We start from the raw sequence: 20,528 nt of genomic DNA, 5'->3' as shown, positions 1-20,528 counted from the left end.
ACTGAACAGAGTACCTCCAACAAAAAAGGGTGTTTCAGCTCTTTTCATTGACCATGATTTTGAAATAATATATTCAGCTTTAACCAGACAATGATTTTCATCCAAAACTGATAGTGTTGCATCTTTGCCAATGGATTCTTCTCTTTTGTATTATTTTTTTCATGCTCTATTTGGAAAATAACAATCAAAAGCAATTCCAGGCTCTAAATTCCTTTTGTTTCCACCAGATTGTTCCAAACACTGAGCAAATCCAGCCAGTTGTCAGCCTGAGTTTCTGTTAATCTGATGCTTTACATCTCTGAAGACAACACTGCCTCCTGCTCTGTTCTTCAGATATTTTAGAAATGTGATGCTGGAACTTTATTTCAATAGATGGAAACATGTGAGGGGTTTGTCAGATGATTCCCATGTTTCCAGGTATGCCCCAAAATAAGTAATAGGTCTTGACTCTAAACTGCCTTCACCGTATTGTTCAGTGATGCAGACATGTTAAGGAGCTGATGGTACAGAATATCTTTCTCATTTTATCACATAATCACACATGGAATAACTCAGGCATTTTGCCTGTAGTGAATTCCACAGATGAACAGAAATAGGCAAGAACTTGCCTCTGACTTACACCAATTCTCCAAATTTCCATTTCAGTAGAACCTTGGCTTTATTCTTTCTGACTTTGCCTTATTTATAGCTATCTACAGTCTTTACAGGTATTGTATTTGCATGGTACCTCAGACTTGTATTTTAAGTGGAATAGCTATTTCAATTTAAGTCAAAGTGCACTATTTTGATTAGGTGCTTTGTTGAAGTTAAGTTTTGTCCAGTTTTTGCACTGTTTTTTAAGATAACAATTCTGGTATACATGTGAGTGTGGACAAACATTAAGTGTGTCAGCTACAGTGTAGGTAATGGCAATTAACGGGGATAGAAGTTCAGAAGGAACATCACCAGGCTTTTGTTCTAGAAGTTCTTCCTCTAGAGTGGTGGATTATAATTTCATGTGTATGTATACATAAAAATACATTAAACATATTTATAAATATAATGTATAATTTTCATTACGAATTTATAATTTAATTGAGGGCATGTTTATTTCCAATCACTTGGATTCAGTGTTTCTCAGAGTATCAGGTGAGTGAAGGCTGCAACTTGTGTTACAAGTCTCAAGGTTAGGCTGATCCTTTAGGCTCCAGTTCCCACTAGGACAGCAAAATCTATGGTACGATTCCTTCATAGGACAGCAAAATCTGTGGTATGATTCCTTCATAAGAAGGTGCAGAAAGGAGAAGGCGTGTGTTGTATTTTAGTTTTTCTTTCTAATGAAATAGATTCTTTGGTCAGATGGAAGAGAAATAGTGTACTTTGAGAAGTGCAAGCTGTCTGAGCTCATGTTAGTCTCAAGACCTGCTTCTTGACTATGCCTAGCCATGCTAAAGAAATCTATTCTTTTTCCCAGACCAAGTGGTATGTAGTGGTGCGTGTTGCTCTTCAGCAGGCTGGCAGTATCTCCATCACTTAGTATTTGGAGCTTTTCCTGGCTTGACATGTGTCAGGCATCCGTGCCTATGTGCTCACATAACTCTCTAGCTTGAAACCTGTGGCTTCTCACCACACCACCGCCCTGCACGCATCTTAGGAGTATATCAGCAGGTCCATAACAGTGGGATGTAACCAGAGCAGCGCAGATATCATCTGCTTTTCACCTGTGGGCCTGTCTCATTCCCCAGGTTGGGGATCAGGAGCACTGTGTCAGGCAGAACGGTTGCTCCAGAGCTCCAGGTGAGGAACCGATGCCAAAGGCATGGACTTCCATTGGCAACGGCAGTGTCATTCAAGAGGGCCACGTCTCTGCTCCTCTTGTCTTTATGGCTCAGCATTGCACAGGAGGAACACTCGCTGTGGAGAGTTAATGCAGTCAAGGCTAGATCATTCTCCTGTCTTTAAGTTAATGATTAACTAAAGTGACCAGAAACCAATATGGTTTTAACCATTCTTTAACTTGTTCTGGTGTTAGCTCTCCAAATTTGTAAGGCTCCTTCTATGCTATCTATAAAACTCTGCTGGAAACTTGTTTCAGGAAAATACACTATTAAGAGAACATTTGATCCAGATGTTAAAAAGTGGGGTTGGGCGTTGAGTAGTATCCAATCTAGTCAAGATACTTAATAAATCTGCACTGTTAATGAAATGTACAAGAAAGCAAATGATGAACATAAAGCAAAGGCTATCTTTTTTTCTTAAAGTAATACAAGTGCCATGTTAATTTCATCATGGGAGTAATAGTTCATCCGCTAGTAGTTCAATGGAGGGAGAATATTCACACAAAATTTTGTTTCATTCTGGTATTCAATCAAACTTTGTAGCTGTGACCTGCTGTGAAATGCAAAACAGGTATTGGAATGGAGGTAGGTCTTCAGATCACACAAACATGTGGACTATTAATCGGACTTTGTGTAACCAAACTTCTATAGATTCATATTTAAATGCTGCTAGTGACCATTTAAATAGCATTTCAAATTAAATCCAACCCATACATGGTACATGACAATGAGCAAGCAGGGTTGGGATTTGGTAATTAATTATATGTATTGAATGGGCAGCCATGTGGAACAGTTCTGAATTATAAAATCCCCAGTTTGGACTGTGATTTTTTTTGTCTTGTGCTGCACACAGAAGTGTCTTCAACTAAAATTCACTCTCTCAAAAATAAATATAAGATGATGGGCCAGAATATTTCTTTTAAAACCAGTGTTTGCTTTTGAGCAATGATGTAATGTTAACTGCCTCACATGGTAACAGCTTAATTATCATCTATATAGAAAAATATGAGCAGTGTAATAAAAACCTACTAGTTTGGATGGATCTTCAATCTTCAGGTTAAGAAATAAGAGTCCTTTTTACTTTATGCCATGTAGGGTGAGCAGAGCCCTCCTCCCCCGCAACTACACCCTTAAATCCAAGTGCTGTAACATGTTCCAACATGGCACTACTTACTGGAGGTAGCAGCAATGATGAAAAGGTTGGAAGGATTTGTGTAGTATTACACCTGGCTGACCCTATTCCTGCCTGGCTGTACTCAGCCCTGCACTCGGTTGCATCTTCTAGTAAGGTGGGAGCAGTGCTCGGTACCCATGCACTGCCATTTGTGTGGAGTAGCGTTCCACCAACCGCTCCCAATCTCTTGGTTTAAGTGTTTCAAGCTCACTTGTGTGACTAACTTTAAAAATACCAAGTGTGGACTTGTGTCGGTGAGGAAAAGAGACCAGTTCCCCTTGGGGGGCGCAGGAAGGGAAACACTGAAGGAGAGCAGCTGATGATGTGTAGAGATTGAACTAACCTGGTGCCAACACTGCTACAAGAGAGTAAGTACAAAAGCAAAACAGATTGAACCTGCCATTCCTGTCATCTGCCCTTTCTGGAGTTACAGGACTCTGTTTTTATGCCCCTTCTCCAATTCCTCTTCTCCTTTCTGCTCCTTCTAAGTCACTACTGACAAGGAAAGCGGTGTAGGAACTCTGATTCCTTTTGATGCAATTAAATTAATTCCTCCTATATAGAAAAGTCAAAGGGACTCTATGGACTCATTTCTTCTTTTGAAGCTGCATTTGCTCAGTTGTTAAATTCTGCACTCCTGCCAGGCAAGGCACTGGAAGGCTCCATTGCTTTGTAGTGCTTTTAAACAATTCTTCATTGCTCTTAATACTTTGAAAATGGACTACTGTAACTTGCTATTTGCTGGGCTGAAAAAATCAGATTCTTTCATTGAAAGCTGCAATTCCCTTACAGTAAAGGTACTACTTTGCCCCAATATTCAGTACTGGTGTTACAAGAAAGGCAGTGGATTGAAATTAAGTTACGAATGATCTAAAGTTTCTGCAGTAAACTGTGATCAAAATCATCTTCTTTTTTTTTTTTTTTTCCTTTAAAATTGACCTACATTTTTCAATCTGGCTGCAGGGCAAAAATCTGGTAGAAGTAGCATTAGGTTCTCAGTTGAACTAAAGTCACACACCTGATTATTCACTTTTAGAGGTCCATCTTGTTTATGCAGTGACTCACTAATTGAAATCCTCCATGCTCAATACCAAATTTTAAGTCAAGTTTTAACTATTTTCTTTTGATGTACACTTAGCTACCCCTGTCTGTTAATACAGTTTGTTTAGTATGATTTGAAGGCTGATAACGCATCATGCTATCCATCTTTTACCAGAGAAAGGTTTACACAGGCTATTCGGAAGGCATCCTCTGGATAATCCCCGTGTCAAACAACACTGAATAGGCACAGTTGTGTTTCCTCCATGTAACTTTGCAGTCCAGTCAGGATTAAAATAATGGCCAATTTGGCATTATCCATACAATTACATATAATATTCCAGGGCTGTTCTGGATGTTTTTGGAGGAAACTGATCTTAAGCCCCTGCTGACTTGCTTAATACCTTCGAGATCTGCTCGAGTGACAGACACCTCTGTAGTTCTGCACCAGTAAGGCTCAAACAGCCACTATAGCTGAGCTAGCTAACCTGTACCCAGAAGAATTCATGCCTTTGCAGTTCACTTGCTGATCCTGGGCAGCTTTTTTTATCCAAGTCTCGTAATTAATTGTGCTGGGTCTATGCTAGGACACTACAGACCCCTCCAAAATGAGGTTGTTCACCAGTATGAAAGCATTCAACACTTTCCAAAGTTTAAGAAGCTTTGAACTACTGGACAGAACTTGTATCAGAATTGTGCCAGATACAACTTGCTCCCAAATCTTCCCACTAGGTTATAAACCTACCTCATGTGTGAGCACAGCTGTTCTAGATGGAAGTGTTGATTTATATGTTCATGGATCAGCGTATGCAGCTTTTCATTATGGGTTATAAAGGGTGTAGCTGGAGGCCTGAAAGGATGGTGGCTTGTGCAGGCTGTACTGGCTGCTGCATTTTGGGCCAGGTGAAGTCTAGGGAGGAAAGAATAGTCTGCTACTTCATGGGAAGCAAGTGGGTGCTCTTTGGGAGAAACTTCTGGAGGCAAATGGAGAGATTTCTGCACAAGGGTATATGGAAAAGCTCAAGAAGGCAGCTGGAAACTTACAATGTAGAGCAGATGCCGAACTAGCCAAGATGATAAAAAAGGAGACTTGCAGGGGCCTACAGAGATCTCTGTAGGAAGCTGTTGAGGTTATGCATGGAAGGTTTGGAGGAAAAAAACTCAGTCAACTTATCAGATTCAATTTTAAAGCTGCTTCTTTTAATCTTTCTTCTGTCTGAGCTGAAGTTTCCCTCCTATTGTATCAGTCTGCAGCTGTAGTGATCAAGTGCTTTTGGTACCACATTTGGGAAAAGAAGGGATAGGTTAGCTTCAGGGCTGTAACCAACCTGGATAAGTTGCTGAGAAGTTGGGTATCGCTTTTGTATCAACAGGTAGCATACGGGAGATGCTGTCTTAAGGGCACGGGCACAGTGCTGTTAGAATGATGTGCATCCCCTGGGGAGGATCCCTGGGGGAGCAAAGAGTATTTTGAGGGGTCTGGAAAACATGACCTCCAAGGAAAGACAGAAATGGAGATTCTTTTGCCTAGAGAAAAGATGGGGAGAGACCTCTAGTTGAATAGAGTTGCTGTTAAGGAGAAAGGTGGTTACTTGTTCATGTCCACAATGAATAAATATGGAGATATTACAAGTGATTAGAGCAAGGAAGACTTCAAGTTAGGCACTAGAAAAAGCACCCTTTGCAGGAAGGGTTGCCAAGGGATGTCCTGCCTGAGAGAAGCTGTGGAGCCTCTCTCCTTGGAGGTAGTTAACATTAGATCACAGATGACATAAGTGTGATTCATGCTTCATTTCTGTATCTGTATGACCTCTCCATGTCCCTTATGGTCCTATAACTCTCTGTTCTAGCAGTAAAGCGGAAATGTGGATGAAATACCAGTTTTAGAGCAGCACAGACACTGACTTTTTCCTCCAAGGTCATGGGCAATGAAATCAGGAACATTGGACCAAAAGTGATCCCCTGCATCAATGAGTCTACTCACCTGCTATTGAATTGCTGGGTTATTTAATCACTTTTGTGATCTTTATAGAGTTGATCTCTAAATATGGCTAGCATCTATGGTGGGTATATTTAAGACAGATGATTGGTGAGGTAGCAGAAAAGAAACATGTATAATGTCGAGTCCTCTATTTGCCGGTCACTATGCTGAAGCTAGCAGAATTATTGGCATAAGTAAGAGCATTCCTCTGCAGAACTTTTCACATGCAAATGTCTAATTCCTGGCTTTATCACAGGAGCTTTAAAATACAGTCAACCACTCAATGTATTCTCCTTTTAGAAAAGTACATGATGATAAATGCTATCACTTGAAATTATTTTTTTAAAAATCACTATAGCTGGAAAGAATGAAATTTGATTCCACCTAATCTCAGATGTTTAATATTATGCAAGTGATGCTTTTCATGGGTGCAGGCTTTTTTTATTTTTATGGTGCACTTTCATTAAAATATATCTAATGTAAATATTGGAAATATTTTTCGGATGTAGATTTTCTTACATGCAGATATAAGATAAGGTAGTTTTAGACTTACTGGTGCAAAGTCAAAGGCACCATTGCCTATGTCACACCACACAGCTGGAGAGAAGCATATTTAGGATTCTTGGCAACTTTGATTTCAGTGAATTCTTTTCAGCTAAAGCATCCTTGTTTGTTAGAAGTTGAATAAAAGAAGAAGGATTGTGGGAGGGCTATTCTAGCAAGGACAAGGTAAAGATCATTGTGGCACTCTCCATGGATTAATCCATTAGTCTCTATTCTTCACGTTTCCAGAACATGAATGCTACAATCCATTTTAATGAGAATTGTCTTTTAAGTACTAACTATCTAACATGAATTTTTGGTATGGCAAGAGTTCACATGTCTCTTGCAGGCAGCAAGCTCTCTTCCATTTTAGAAGTAACTACATTAAAAAATTGTGGCCTATCGTAATTTGAATTCAAAGCTGAGGGGTAGGTCCTGATGAAAATTAAATTGCTTTTCTGAATGAATGGCAGGTGTAATCATTATTTAGTCCTGAAATTGGCTGGTTCATTCAGAGAAATTAAGGTTTAAAAGAGGCATTTGTAGAATCACTTCAGGAAACTGAACATCCTCCCTTAAAAAAAATAAAAAAAATAAAGTGGAAGCATTAACGGCAAGATAATTAAATAAATTTAAAAATACCTTTGTGATTTGAAATTAGATTCACTTATTTTGTTCTAGAACTGGTTTGCCCTACATCCTCTTCTAAATGAACACTGCCCTGAGCTATTTTTCTGTTCACATAGACCATCACAATTATACCTAAGCAATTCAAATGTTACGCATTTTATCTTAATGACCTATTTTGAAAATTATCTTCTTTGTCATTATGGGAAACTGAGTCATAGAGAAATAAAATATCCTGGTCACAGCTGTATTAGATCTGTACAGGAGCTGGGAATCAAGTGCAGATCTTCTGAAGCCTAGTGTGTGAGTCTTGATATGTGAAAAATAAAACACTACTCAAGGCCAAGCGGGTGGCTAAAAAGAAAAAAAAATTGGATCTTAATCTCTGTCCTGACTCTTTCTGCTCTGCCTCTAATCCTAATTGCCACTCTCTGCTCCTAATCCAAAAGCCAGCATGAACATGAGAAGGGCTAGCATTTTTGTAGAGGTGTTTTGAGTACTGTAAATAATTCAGAACTATGTTGCTCATGCACAGTCATAGCTTGGGAACAACTGAAAATAATAGTGCGGGTGATGATTAGTTTCTGGGCTGACTGCATGAATTGTGATGAGGCTTGACTGGGTTCTAGATGCCTGCAAATGTTTACAAATGTAGCCCTTGAACTGTATTTTTTCCATGTGGTTATTTTCTGGTATATCCTAAACTCCTGCCAGCATACAGGTTGTATTGTCTTTAAAGGACAGAATTCTGCCCTGCTGTCTCATGGCTGCAGTGAGACAAGTAAGGGACTGTTCTCTCCCCTGCTATTTCTGTTTTATTGTTGCTACATTGGCTCAGAAAAATTAGGGGTTTTAACAGACAATCCTATGGGATATGTCTATGCTTAGATGAAACACCCATTTGAAGACACTGGTTAAGGACTGAAAAGAGATGTATGCATTCATGTCTGCCTGCAACACTACTTTGAAGTATGTACTTTTTCAGGATAAACTGAACACAGGTTGAGATCCCTTTCAGGGGTTGAGAGCAAGGACAGAGCCATTGCTGGTATGTAATATTTAGTGTTGATTCACTTGGCACGATGAACTTGTGTGACTGCCCAGGGATGGGGTAGCACAGCCGCTGGGCATTACCCATGAGCGTACCCTTTTCTTGAAGGAAGTGGTGCTTGTGCATCTCAGACCATGGAAAATGTTCTTGGGAGAGCTTTAATGCAAGAGAAAAGGCCTTTAGTGGGCCAAAGCATCTATGGGAGCCCTGTGAAACCAGCATGTGTTTGGTAACTAACCTCAACACACAGGCTGATGGAGGCTTGTGGAAGGAAAATGAGAAATGCCTCGCAGATGGTATGCTTCGGCCAAGCCAATTCCCTGCAACTCGGCTGCTGCAGAATGACAGCTCTCAAGGTCACGCCAAAGACATGTGAAACTGCATGGAAATAAACCCAAACTGTAATCTCTGACAGGTTGTGTAGAAAGCTCCGGTTATGTAAGAAACCCGAGATAATATGATACTTTCCATAAAGCAGAAAACCCTTGCTGGTGTGAGCAAAGCTTCTGAAATAATCTCTTCCTCTCTGCTTTTCTTCTCCTTTCTGCTCTCATTTCAATGGCCATTAGATGATATGTTACCCGCTGGCTTCAAACCACTGTAGGGATCCCTGTGACGAAGGGCAGACGTTCCCACAGCAATACTGGAGGGCTTAGCAGAGCTTGTTCACTCTGAAGCATTTCTTCAAGGCTTTTCTCTCTTTCCCTGTGGCAGTCCTTTGCCTGGTGCTCTTGCAGACACAGTCTGCTCTTAGCGTGTTTACTGATTTCCAGCTTTTCCACTGGCAGCACAAATTCAATCAGAATTTCATATTAGTTCAGCAACCCACAGCAAAAGTAAAGGCCAAAAACATTGGAATATGATAATAGGCCTGTGCACAGGTTTGCAAAATTTGCTGTAGCAGCTTGCACTCTGTTACCTAAAATCTCTTAACTTTTATGCATAGCCTAACCAAGCAGGGTTAAAAATACCTCCATCCTCAGAGCTTTATAAAGGCTAGATTAGACAAACATCTGCTAGGAACAGATTTGATGTCGATTTGGAGTTGAGGACACATATTAGGTGACTTCTCAAGCACCACTTTTCTAGGATTTCATGTTTCTTCAGAGGGGAACAAAGGAAAGAGTTTCCCCTATCATTTGTTGGTGGTGTTGTAAATAGGTTTCTCTCACTTAACTCCATGTATGAGTGTGGCTCTTTCCAAGCACGGGAGAGGAGCCGTTCCCTCAACTCCTAGATGTGGCCCAAGAGACCTGCCCATGAGGCTCCACTTCTTTCCCAGCATTGCGGTTGGCTTCCATAAAGCTTTCTGGAGAAGTGGTGGTCCTGCACAGCCCCTTACCCTTCTCTAGGACCCTGTCCCCCACTCTCCTGCTCTGTGCCCATTTTGGGGGGCTGCTGTAAGGGTGATGGGGACAGCCGGTGGTCACATCATCTCTGTGGGAACAGAAAGAAGATCAGAGACTGCGGCTTGTATCAACTGGGACAGGATGCTTTGGCCAGAAAGCCAACAAGAGGCCGATGTTGACCCAGGAGCATGCAGCACTGCTGGCTTCTGCTGCTGGAGCATCTGAAGGCTGGTGTGCCCGGTCCACAGGGGCTACAGGACCAGCAGGTCCCTCCAGACCCCCTGCTTCACCTTGGGAGGGGAAGGCAGAAGAAGCAGGAGAAGGCCATCAGTAGACTGCCAGGCTATTGAACACAAGCTCCCAGCTTTTCTCTTATGCCCTGTCTGAAATGCAAATACAGCCACGCAGTCTCTTGACTACTAAAATCAGCCTTTCAGCAAGGGAGCGCGATGTTTTACTGTCTGCAGATTGTTATTCCTTTGTGTCTGGTGGCACTTCCACAATCTCCCTGAGCTGTCTGGGAAAACTAGTTGTGTTTGTGCAAAACTACCCCCCTCCTCCACAGCACAGAGCCTCGTACTGCCAAAAAGGACGTTAGGCAGTTGCTCTCCTTCGTTCCTCAGGTCTTGTAGGAGAGAGAAGTTGTGGGCTAGGATGATGATGCATGGTATATGGCATGCAGCAAATGTAAAATTGGCTTGAGGAGCATGCTTCAATATGCCTTCAGATGGGTGGAGATCGGTCTGTTGGACTGGTAGGGCAATAAGATGTCCTCTGTAGTGTCTGTGAGAGTATTGCTTCTTCGGAGGAGCGGAGGAATTAGGGATATCCCTTCATGGTAGGAGGAAATCAAAGGCAGAGGTGTCTAAATTGAAATAAACTGAGCATAGGACAAGCAAAAGCTGTGCAGGATGCCCAGAGACACAGTAACCAAATGTAGTTACTATCATGCTGAAAACAGCAGCAGGTACAGCCCCTTCTGAATGTGGGTTGCTGGGTCGGGTCGGTGGTATTTTGGAGATGATAGTGTGGCTGCATGAGACTACATGGAGGGCCGTGAAAATTGGCCCTGTTAGTTTTTGTGCTTTGATTACTGTCTGTCCTAGGCAAAGCCAGGATGTCAGACTGAGATGGGGAAGGGACTCGCATAAGTCTTGGCAGAAAGGCTCTTCTGTGCTTGCCCTGGTGCCCTGAGTCTTCTTGATGTTAAGGTTGCTGTGTTCAGCTGTGGATCTGTTTAAGCTTAGGGCTATGTGAATGCAGCAGTTTATCCTAAGAGGAAAAATACATTATTGTTAGCCTATTATCGATCTTGTTAATTATAGTAATTGATCTAGTATTAACTTTGCACTGGAGCTGTAACTTGTGAGTTTGCAGCTAGAGATAATGCTGACTCAAAGACGCAATCATGTGAAATACTAACTGGATGGAGCTTTTATTTCTTAATAGGTCACCAAAGATTTGAAAGGCGGTGACAAGTAACTGATTCGCCTAGCTGTGTTTATGGAATTGCTGAAAAACTAAAGCTATTCTATAAAGTAAAGGGATCTGATGTTCCCTTAATGACTATTTTAGCGATTCACATGTAATTATTTGAACTTTCTAAATTGTAAATTATACTGCTACAAATTCATCCTTTCTAGTCATACAGGAGCTTCATGGTATTTTAGAGTGCATTAACTCCCTTGAAAATCCCTCACTCATTCCTGTGCAATTTATTCTCCTGTTTTCTGTAGTGAGTTAATCTATTTGGAATGAAGTTGAGTTGCTCGCTGTATGACTACACTGTAAAAGCTGCTTCCAGTTCCCATATCAGCTGGCTAGTGCGGCCCCACATCCAGTTCCCCAGAATTATCGCTGCTTCACGCTCAGGTCTGCACAGGAATATGTGCATAGGTCTTACCTCATTGGGATTGTTAAGCACAAAGAAAGACAAACCTGACAGTTGGTCTTCAAAGATTTGCCAGCTTGGGGAGTATCTACAAGTACAATTAATTGCCTTTAAAATCCTTGCTGAAGTTATTTAGCATTTACCACTGCCCAGCCACAGACCAGGCTCCCATCATGCTCACTGTCTCCTGGACCAAGAAGGAAATTCTGCTCTATAGATTCTACATGATTCAAGTCTAAGAAAATCTTTCTTATTGACATTTTGGGGCGCAGAGGGGACTTATTCAAAGGTCACTACCTAGAGCAAATCCAGACACCTAGGCAGGTGATGTATGTGCTACATCCTTGATGTTCTTGTTATTGGAAAATGATGAGAAACTAAGGTAAATGACAGAGACCCTGGCGTCCTACCTGCAAGGCATGTAGGGTGCTTGGAATATATAAGCATTTCTGCTAATGATAAGCCATCATTCTAAATGCTGCAAACAGCTGCAGGTGCTTTATTATTCAAGACAAATCATCGCCTTCATTTGTTTCCATCAGAAACCGACTTAGAGAGCACATCTCTGAGGATGGGAAATGAAATAAGTGACTCTTTTGACAAGAATTACGTATCACTGTAGCTTTGGTATTATCAAGATCTGGTTTATCGGGGTAACAAAATTATGTGGTTTTAATATCAGGCTGAGATATATTTAGTTTGGAGGGAGTATTTTTGAGAAACATGTTGAGAGAAAAGAGAGTGATACAGGGGAAAAAAATTTGGAAAACTTTCTAGCAGCACTTTATGTATAGAATCATAGAATGGTTTGGGTTGGAAGAGATCTTCAAGATCACCTAGTTCCAACCCCCCTGCCATGGGCAGAGGCACCTTCCTCTAGACCAGGTTGCTCAAAGCCCCATCCAGCCTGGCCTTGAACACTTCCAGGGATGGGGCATCCACAACTTCTTTGGGCAACCTGTTCCAGTGCCTCATCACCCTCACAGAAAAAGATGTATGAAAAAGATGCCTAGCTTTTGAAACCAGAAAAAAAAATAATGGACGCATATTTTGCTATCAGATGCTTAAACTACTACTTGGTCTGACACATCTGCTGGAGTTTATAAAGCACAATTCCAGGTCAACAAAGCACAGGAGATTTGTGTTTGGCTCAGCCTTCGTTCATGTGCTGAAGTGTTTTGTTCAGTCCTGGCCTGCAGTCTGATTTCTAGCTCCCATCTTTACCAGGTACCAAGTACCCTGAATACCCTAGTGAATAGCAATTAATGACACTCAGCTACTTCAAATGCTGGGATAAATTGCAGCATCTCCCAAAAGTGGCTATTAGAGCTAATCAGAAAATGCTGTACTTCCTGCAGAAAATGTCAACTTCTTGTTTTTGTAAACCAAAAGCAATCAGAGTAAGTTCTTTCTCCAAGGAAATCTCCTTTAAAATAAAACTGCCTACTTTTCATAAATATTCTCTCCGGTCAAAACCCCAGATTTCTGTCAAAAGTTTTTTGGCTGGGTGTAATCATTATTGCTAGTACTGTCAAATACTGTGATCCGGTTGCAAGGATTTTTAATAGAGGCTCATTTTAAGAGCTGCATCCCCTCAAAGTGACTCTGTGGTTAAGAATATTACGGCTGGTGAGATTTTGGGGAGAAGTATTGCAAAGCAGAATATCAGTGTTTAAAAAGGATGACGCTATAAAAACCTCTTGAGGCTTAAAATTTATAACCATCTATACCCCAAGAGAGCTGACTCAAAGACAATATTTCAGTGCAAACAAATCAAATGTGATTATTTCACTGAACTTGAACCAGATTTAGATGTTTTTCAGATCTGGCATGAGTTCGGTTCTTATTTTGTTAAAATGGTGAAGTTAAATGAGTTTAAAGATTTCCTGCCTATGAATTTGGCATACAGAAGTGAAGTGCATAAGCATGTGCTGCTGTTGAGCACTAACTATGTTTCTGGAAAGTGCTACAGCTTTCATTTTATATTGAAGGAGTTGAAATGCTATTATTGTGTTAAGAAGTCTCTTCGGCTCTTTCTGAAATCCAGCTATTTGCCATGTTCTATTCCTATGACTTACTTTTACTGCTTCACACTGGACATCCAGAGGGCATAACTGTATTCTTATTTAGTATCATTAATATTTTGAATTACTTCTGGGACAATATCTAATTGCTAATGAGTTTTGTCTCTTGCTGACATTTCTAGAGCAAGTTAGGTTAAACTTGAAAAAGGTGTAGTTGATAGCAATTTAGCATCCCAGGAATGCTATTTTACAGCATTAAACAATATTACACCACATGCTATCGCAGAAATAAAATTGCACACTTGAGAAGTTAATCTGAATAAGCCAAGTATTCATGCTGCTTTCTGGAAGTTTTAGGTGTAAGGGAGATGTGTATTTAACCATTTTATCAGACTATTTTCTAGGAACAAAATGAGCATCTAAACTTTCCTTTCAGCCAGTAAACAAATAAGTCTCAGACTTCACCTCTGGCTTAACCTATAAGAGAAGCCAACTAACGTCAATGGGAATAAAGTTTCACCTATATTCTGTTGAACTATTTGCTATCTGAGGTTGACTGGACAATGCACTGACAATACAAGCTTGAAAGGTTGATATTTGAAAATAAGTATCTCCACCAATGACACTACCTTCACAAACAGATCTGCTTGGCAGAAAGGCCGTAGGTTTAGTCCAAGTTTTTTAATGAATATGCTAAAAATTCACTGAAGCCAACAGCTCTGAAAAGCAGTTGCCAGCAGAGAAAGACACCATAAAGTGCGTAAAGAAAGGAGAGCATCAACGTGCGGGGCTCCAGCTGATGGCTCCCGGGCAGCCGTACATCCTGGGTCTCCTCAGCATCTTGGACAACGTTTCCGTGGAATTCATATGCTTTTGTACAAGGCAATTATCAGTCATTTTGGGCACGGCTGGGCAAGCCAGTGTGGTCGTTTGCTGCCAGCTTTGAGCGCTAATCGCTTGCTGCCTGCCATCCTTGTGTTGGCAGGCGTGAAGCCAGGCTGAATTTTTGTGGAGGACAGTGCAGCAGTCCCCTGAATGCAGCACAGATGGGTGCTGTGTTGTATAACCTGGCTGTTTATTTGGGGTTTATGGTTCTTCCTATTGCCCACCTGCTTCCAGGTGTCAAAGTGGAAGCTCTGCTCTGTGTGCTCTTTAGTGATGTTCTGGGAAAAAAGGAATTTCTGTGGTGGGGGAAAAGGGAGGCGTATGGTTTTTTTAAAGCTCAGATTCCCCTGTTCAAAAACTACAGATTTCCTGCGGTGCCGTAAAATAATCCCGAACAAATTAACTCAAAGCCGGCTCACCTTCTGTCCAGCTAGTTTATACTGAGAGCTGGCTAAACCATGCAATGAAAATGAATTCACTCCCGATTTAGTCTTGGTTTTCTGTCTCTGTGATGTGTGAGTTGACCCTGATTTCAACAGAGGGATTATTTATTCCCAGGTATTCACTGCAGAGATCTTGTAAATAAAGCTTGTAAATTGTTTACTTTGACTATTTGCTGCTTGTGAGATGTGGATATATCATTATGTTTAATCAGAGCATGCTTGGAAGCAGAAGTATTTTTCATGAGTAATGGCTTTATCCGAACATAATGAATATGATTCTTCTGAATTCAGTGGATTTTGGATTAGGTCCGAAATGAATGGCATATAGAAAGCATCAGTGAGGATTTATTTCAGTGTGTGCCTTCCTCATTTTTTCTTCACCTCAAGATATTGTCATATCTTGCACCTTCTTAGATACAGGAACCAGACATGTGTAACTCTGCTACTGGATTTCAAAAATAACCAAGAAATTGAATGACTCTCAAAAGTTTAGAATACAGAATTTAATATGATCCAACTGGAAAGGCTGCTACTTAATAGCAGTTCCTGTTTTGGGGCAATTTTGTCTGAGCCATCAGATGGGTAAATGTGTAATATTGAGAAATATTGAGAGGGGGTTTCTTCTTAGAATACATAAATTTGTCTCTTGCAAGATGAAAACAGTGACATTGGGAAACGTCAGTCACCTTCAAGAAGTAATGTGCACCCCATTTTCAGTTGCTTGTAATTTTGGCAAACTTTTACCAGCTTGAGAGAAGTTCATTAGTTGTCTGTCTTGGACCAAAGTTTCCAGTGAAAGTTAGCCAGAAATCCTAGTGAGAAACAGTGGTTTTTCTTAAGGTCAAAACTGAATGCTCCCATGAAGGTCTAGTGTAGCCCTTTGAAATTTGGCAGCTATTGTGTCCTCATTCCAGTGATGTACTCGTTGTTTTCTCACGGAGAATAGGCATGTGTTATTCGGATAAATACTATAAATATTTGCAGGCTTAGGAGGATAGGGCAGGCCTTTCTGGCCATGCTTTGAGCGTGGTGCTGGAGCAAATGATCTTCAGCGATATCATCCAGCCTAAAGTACTCCAACTTGATTACAGTCTGGCTGAGTACGCTTTAGTCCAGGGTTGAACAGTATTTGTCTTTGTTTTTCTGTTTAAAGAAATACTTGGGTTTGGTTTTTTAGGACAAAGGCGTAGGGACTTAAATTCCGTCTTTGGCAGGCTCACATCAAATGTGTACATATGCAGACAGTCATTTTTGTCTCAAAGCTGTGGCCAGCTCACGGTGGTGTTGCAGGGAGATTAGCAGGGCTAAGACGGATGGGAAGAGCGGTTGAGGGTGAAAAGAAAACCAGACCAGGAGCCGGGATACAGGGAGTGGGTAGGTCCAGGAGGATCTTTGAACTTGTTGCAAGGTTCAAAGTTTCAGTCGGACCAGCTGTTTGCTGCACTCACGCAACCTCCCCCTCTTTACTAAACTTGAATGCAAGTGGAGCCACATGGAAACATCAGTGCATGTAGTTCTGCTAAAGAACTAGGGTTAGGAAACAAGGAAAAACCCACCTGGCTGGTGGTGTTCTCTCTGACATCTAGGTTGCAGAGTGGTTTGGATGCTGGCTGAAAATTTTTATAGCAGAGGGTAGAGACTTTGCAGACTCTCCTGTGGGTAGCTCCTATGTGAAGATGCCCTTCTTTCCACTGGAATTTGGATCATGTTCTTCACTGATTTCCCCCCCATCCCCCCCGCCCTCAAGTGTTAGCCACACACAGAGCATCCCTGTTAGCAGGGGTTTTTTAACTAAAAAAAAGGGTCAGGAATGCAACTTTCTTAAAATGCTACTGCCTGGCACGCAGGATATGAAACACTATTCTGTATAATGTACTTTGCTTCATTGCTGTTGGTCACTAAGAAACCAGCTTGGAAATGACTGCCTCTTCCTAGATAGCGGTCTCCTGTCTAGAGTAGACATTTTGGAAATAAGTAGGATCTTGGTTCGTGAGGAACGTTCGTAGGCCGTTTGAAATGGCAGCCTGTGTTTCAGATGTACTGAGCTCATATGCAGTAGGTATTGCCTGCAGAGGTGATAAATCTATCAACTCCCACCACATGGGTTATGAGGAGAACTTGCTCGATATACTGGTACGCCAGTTCTCCTATGCTCTGTGCTGGCTAAATTTTATTCTTTCCATTTCTCACACTCCTGGGTCTTAACAATTTCTGTAAACAAACGGATTTATTCCCAGCATGTACATTACGTGAAACTACTGTTTTGTAACAAGGAGTAGGCTGGTATTCTGAATTCAGCAAAATAAAGCAGCTTTTTGATGCAAAGAATGTGTAGAGCGATCGAAAGATTCTATGTGTGATAGAAAGGAGCCTTGAGCTCCCTTCCAAAGACAACATATACTCTTTATTCCTTAGGAAATTACCACAACTGGGGTAAACCTGGTCCCACTGAAATCAATGGAAGTTTTGTTATTGGCTTTGTCAGCAACACTTTCCTTTCCTTTATTTTATGTCTAGGATACAATAGACAGAACACTTTGGGGTATCATACTCTGAGTTTGGGGTGGTTTTTTTCCTTTTGCTAGGGACATTGTGCATTTACTTATGCCATGGATTAAAAATGTCATGGCAAAGTACTGTTTCAATCAACAGTTTTAATGATGTATGATTATTCATAGCTTTCTGAAAATGTCATAAGTAGTTCCACTTCACATGATGACATATGCTTTCTAAACAAATACCGATGAACTATCTTGATTCACAATTTCTTACAGTAGAGTTGCAGGCTCCTGAATAAAGACGGAAACCAATATTTGAGACATGGAGAAAAGTACAAGTCCAAAGAGATTAATCATTAAATAAATGCAGATGTCTAGTCTTCAAAGCTGTTGTCCCAGGATTTTATCTATACCACTTTAACTACTCTGATCTGAAAAATGCCTATTTTGCTTTTCTGTATGAAATGCAGTATAGATCTTAAGTGTAACAGATCTCCCTCCTTAAATGCCACAACAGACTGAACGCTGGCAAAAATGCTGTGTAATGCATCCAAATTAAATTTGGGGTCTAAAGGGAAGATGTGGTTATCTCTGGCATTGGTATGACTACCTCAAGCTATATACCAGTGATACCAAGTAATACTGCTTACACCATGCTAAGATTTTATAAAACAAACTGTCATCTCTGAACTAAGATTACTCCTGTCATCTGCTATATATAATAAAGGAGGGTGACAGCACTCAGACTGCTACAGAATGATGAGCTGAGAGGGAGAAATACCACTGAAAATCATCTGTGGCAGTGACACTTTAAACCTTTTTGTTTGAAAGACGGTCAGTCAGAGACAGAGACAAGTAGGTGGGAGGAGTGGCAGGACATGGGGCTGTGCGGTCACTTCTGAAGAGCTCCATAATTCCACCTCCTGGGAGCTGAGGATGATGAATTAAATGTCACCAACTGCATGCAATACGCAGTCAGGAGTGCCAAAAAGAGCTGCTAAATGATCTAATCACTCCCAGGAGGCCAAGGGAGCCTCAGCATCAAACTACACCCTGTGCTTGGAGCAAGACAAGATCACCTATTACTAAATGTTAAGGAAAGAAAATTTAATCTCTTAGTTGGTTAAATATTTTGCTTGCACACTTCAGGGAGCAACAGCATTTCTAAACAGCCTAGGCTGGACCAGGATTTTTTTCAGGTTGCTATACTTACAGGGTCATCCCATGTGCTTCGCTTCCACAATTGCTCTGTTTAAAGATGACAAAGCTGAAATGCTTTTTTGTGTAACATAAATAATAAAAAACATAGAACCAGCCTCAACAGCCTTTAGGGCAATTGCGTTGTATCACAGCTGTATTGTTTATATTAAAATCTTAATGCTGACTGCAGGGATAGCATCCCAGAACAACTGTGTGGAAAGTACCTCTCCTTGTCCCACTCATCAGAGTAAATTGTAGTAGGGGAAGATGTTTCTATTTGATGAAAAAAATGTCTTACAAGCCCAAGGCAGGGGTAGAAATACACCACCAGCGGTCATATAACCTCCATCTAGATTTTCCAGGAAAACAGTATAGATGAGAGTGCATTGGCATTTGGAGAATGGGATTATGCATATGCCAGCTCATTACTCAGTACTGTTATAAAGCATGGATAGCTGTTGCTGGAAAGCTATAGGGAGAAAAATGTCGCTGATGTTCAGTGTGTTTATAAATAGTATGGATACCTGCAGTTAATGCACCTAGCTCCAGAGAGCTTAGCCTGTGTGTTTCAGCCTAATTTAGTGCAAGGGTGTTTCTTATATATTCCGTGCAGGTTCTGCTAAGGGCTCTTGTGACAACTGTTGTGGTGTATGGGTTAGATGTCTTGACGGTGGGAAAAGAGATACGTAAGCCCTAGTTACATAAGCCTTTAGAAAGGTTACATTTCATTGCTTTTCACATTTCATCCAGTTCTTACTGTGGAAACGCTGTACTATAGAAAAAATCATTATGCAAATCAAGAAACATGAGTGTGTTGCTACCATAGGATGAAAAATATAAATAATTAAATCTTGTGATACCTCTTTCACAGTCCTAATCTCATTAATATAAAGCAATTTTAGAGATGGAGAAGAGCTGATAACACCATTGGACTCATGAGATATTTCTGTTTTCTATCCATCAGGCAGGTAATTGTGGGAGTTATGACTTTGTTAGGCAGAAATGTACAGCTCTAAAGAACCGATAACTGAGCACCTCTGCTCAGCAGACAATGGAGCAGCATCCAGTAATTGAATACATCAATAAGCTTTCACATCTCGTATAACTTCAGTGCCCTGGACAGCATAGCATTAGACAGAATCATATTTTGATCAGGAGAAAATAGAAGTTGGATGAAATAATATCAATTTTATTTACAGGGCAAAGAAGAAGCCATCCAGTCTGTGACAGAAAAATGATTTTTTTTATCTGGCTTTGATCTGGCTCTGGGCTTTGATTTGGTGGCAAATGGGTCTATAACTCATTTACACCAGCTGCCAGGTTTTTTCAAAGCACAGAACATTAAGCAGAATCCTGCTTCAAGGAATAAATACACAATCAACATAATAAATGGTGACAAAACAGCCCCAGCTCATTCTTTACAGTTTTAAGTCGCTACAGCCTACACGGAACACTATAGATACTCAGCTTAGAAACTGCATATTGATTTGCAACCCCCTTGGGCCAAAGAGCATCTTTTGTGTGAGACGTTAGAGAAAGAGTTTAAGGGGACTGGTGGGGTTGGGGGTGGTTTTGTTTGACTTTTTATTTGCAACAACACTTGCAGTGTGTGGTAAGAAGGGGAAAGATTATTGGGGAAAAACAGGAGGGAGGGCAGAAGAAGGCTTATTTATGCTCGAGTGAAACAGGCCACTTTTCACAGCAAGGCTGGCAGCCTGCGTGCTCCGGTCAGGACTGTCAAAGGAGACAGGCAGTGCAGGGCAACACGGCGAGGAACCCGATAGTGCCTATGTTCAAATGAGATTAGAGCTGGCACGGAGCAAGAGAATGCTATCTGCCTGCATAAAGCCCAAGTGTTTTGCTTCCTTGCATGGGGAAGGGCAGCAAAGCAGCACAATCTGAATCCTCCTTGCCAAAGCCCGGCACTTTTGGGGACCTGCGCTTGCATCCTGCAGGCCTGGGGCGCGAGGGTGCATCGGTTGCAGAAGGCTTTGAACCCCCTCAGTC

This window comes from Haliaeetus albicilla, chromosome 22, assembly GCF_947461875.1.
Source record: "Haliaeetus albicilla chromosome 22, bHalAlb1.1, whole genome shotgun sequence".
NCBI classification, from domain to species: domain Eukaryota; kingdom Metazoa; phylum Chordata; class Aves; order Accipitriformes; family Accipitridae; genus Haliaeetus; species Haliaeetus albicilla.
The sequence above is the reverse complement of the archived record's forward strand: the minus strand, read 5'-3'. Positions refer to the sequence as shown.